At 43.2% G+C, this 2,666-nt stretch overlaps 1 protein-coding gene across 1 annotated transcript in view; it reads left to right on the top strand.

Annotated features, from left to right (window-relative positions):
* Positions 1-2,666, top strand: part of DOCK8 (dedicator of cytokinesis 8) — a 291,909-nt gene that overhangs the window by 186,687 nt on the left and 102,556 nt on the right. The gene's annotated exons all lie outside the window — the stretch shown is intronic.

Genomic DNA, 2,666 nt, shown 5'->3' with positions numbered 1-2,666 from the left:
ACTTGAACATGGGAGGCGGAGGCTGCAGTGAGCTGAGATTGTGAAACTGCACTCCAGCCTGGGCGACAGAATGAGACTCCATCTCAAAAAAAGAAAAAAACCAGTACATACGCTTATTACAAAGGATAACACAGGAAGCCATTTGCAAGAGCTCACATCACAGGGTAATGCTTATTAAACAGGCAAGGAGGGAATGAGCCTCCCCAAGGCTCCCTTTGGACTGGATGAGGGAAAGATCAAGTGTGGGAGGGCCGGGGCCTGGTGCTATACACTTCGCGGTATTCCAGGCACCATATGTCTAGTGAGAGGTACCGGGATTTAACTCTAAAAGGAAAAGTGGAAAAAAGATATGGTTAGGCTAAAAACAGATTTGTCCACTTGCTCTAAAATTTAGAATTAGGCTTTCACAGGCCCTATGCCGTGACTGGTTATAAGTATTATACCATTTTCCTTTCTTAAAAACCATTATTTGCCTACAGCCTGATTTCTTTAACCCATGTCCTGTTTGGTTTTGTAACTGCCATGTTTTGACCTGAAATGACCAGGATAGAGACATTTTATTTCAAAGGGAAGTGTGGCCAATATGTTTCCTTAATAGCTTAGCAGACAGGGTTTTGCTACTTGGCTATTTTATATAACCTCCAGAGCAAGGTGTTCTTGTAATAATGCTGCCCAGAAAGCAGCATAAATTACTTTAAGAAGCAGCTTATCCTTATCTAATCTCTTCTTGCCATAAGACCCTGGCAGACAAACTGACCTATTTTCTAGAGGCAATCTTTGAAGCTGGGGGAGCATATCTTTCCTACAATGAGAAGATCAAAGTGTTGTCCAATTATATCATGTGCACAGTTAGACCACCTGCTAGATTAAAACTCAACCCCACGCCTCTCTCAAGTGAGACAGCTTCACTTAAAACTCACAACAGCAAACAAATGTGTTAATGTGTATTAAAATTATTAAGGTTTGACTAACCTCACAAAATGAAGTGAAACCAACCGATAAGCTGAAACACCTAAGCAGTCTCCATTCATCACCACTAACCCACTGGGGATCTAATTGGTTAAAATACCCTAGCATGTATACAGAGATTTTCCCTTTGTCATCTTTTAGTTTAGCTGAGTAGCTCTCAAATTTTAATGTACACAAGAATTAGTACATTGGGTTGCATGCATACTGGACCCTGTGGGTAATTTTTTTTTTTTTTTTTTTTTTTTTGAAACGGAGTCTCACTCAGTCACCCAGGCTGGAGTACCATGGTGCAATCTTGGCTCACTGCAACCTCTGCCTCCCAAGTTTAAGTGATTCTCCTGCCTCAGCCTCCCGAGTAGCTGGGATTACAACCGTGAACCATCACACCTGGCTGATTTTTGTATTTTTAATATAGATGAGGTTTCACCATGTTGGCCAGGCTTGTCTCAAACTCCTGACCTCAAGTAATCTGCCCTCCTCAGCCTCCCAAAGTGCTGGGATTACAGGCATGAGTCAACACACCTAGCCCTCTGTGGATAATTTAAACAACTGTCAAGAGCAATGTTTGCTGTAATCAGTTTTTGCTTTAGGTGTTGACTTTGAAACTTAATTTGCAAATAAGGCTATGATATTAGGGTGTTCAGATAGCTTTAGCTTTCTTGCCTACTTTCTTAACCAGAAAAAAAAATGAGTTTATATTTATTCCAGGTTTTGTGGGCATAAGATGAAAGAAAACCACAGAAAATTCCTAGACATCATTTTTGGCATTAATTAGGGTGACCAACTGTTCTCATTTGCCCCGGACTGAGGGAGTCCCCAAGATGTAAGGCTTTCTATTTTAAGACCAGGACATTATCAAGCACTCTTTAATGGACTGATTGCCCTATATTCAGTCTTGAACTTCTTCCTCATCAAAATGATTGTCAGGAACGTGAACACATAGCCAGACACGCTGGAGAATGGGAAAGGTGTAAGTCACCATGTGCGCCATTTGCTACTGAGCAGTAGGTGACTTGAAGGGAAGCGAAGACGCAAAGTGGAGCTAGGGGACTTTCCAAGCATCTGGCCCTGGGACATAGAAATTTAGAAGCTGTGAGTTAAGGCTGATACTGCTGTGCCTTTCAGAGCACAACATCCTCTCATAAACCCCCATCCATCCTGTTTCCCACAATGCCATATTGACATTATAAAAACAAAAATTGTCCAGTCTCCCAGAGCGTTTCGATACCATCCAGACAGTGGTTTTCAAAGTGTGACCCTGGACCAGCAGCAGCAGCAGCAGCAGCAGCATCTGGGAACTTGTTAGAAATGCAAATTCCCAGGCTATTGAATCAGAATATCTGGGGGTGGGGCCCAGCAGTCTGTGTTTCATCAGGCCCTCCAAGGGATTCTGATACAAAAAGGCCAGGCGTAGTGGCTCACTCCCGTAATCCCAGAACTTTGGGAGGCTGAGGCGGGTGCATTGCTTGAGCTCAGGAGTCTGAGACTAAGTGGGTAGCATGGTGAAACCCCATCTGTACCAAAAAAAAATAATAATAAAACAATTAGCTGGGCTTGGTGGCACATGCCTTTAGCCCTAGCTAATTGGGACTAAAGCAGGTGGGAGGATTGCTTGAGCCAGGGAATTTGCAGTGAGTGAGATTACGCCACTGCACTCCAGCCTGGGCGACAGAGTGCAGCCCTATCTCAAAAAAAAA

This window comes from Mandrillus leucophaeus, unplaced genomic scaffold (genome assembly GCF_000951045.1).
Source record: "Mandrillus leucophaeus isolate KB7577 unplaced genomic scaffold, Mleu.le_1.0 Scaffold93, whole genome shotgun sequence".
NCBI classification, from domain to species: domain Eukaryota; kingdom Metazoa; phylum Chordata; class Mammalia; order Primates; family Cercopithecidae; genus Mandrillus; species Mandrillus leucophaeus.
This window is presented reverse-complemented; position numbering and strand designations above follow the sequence as displayed.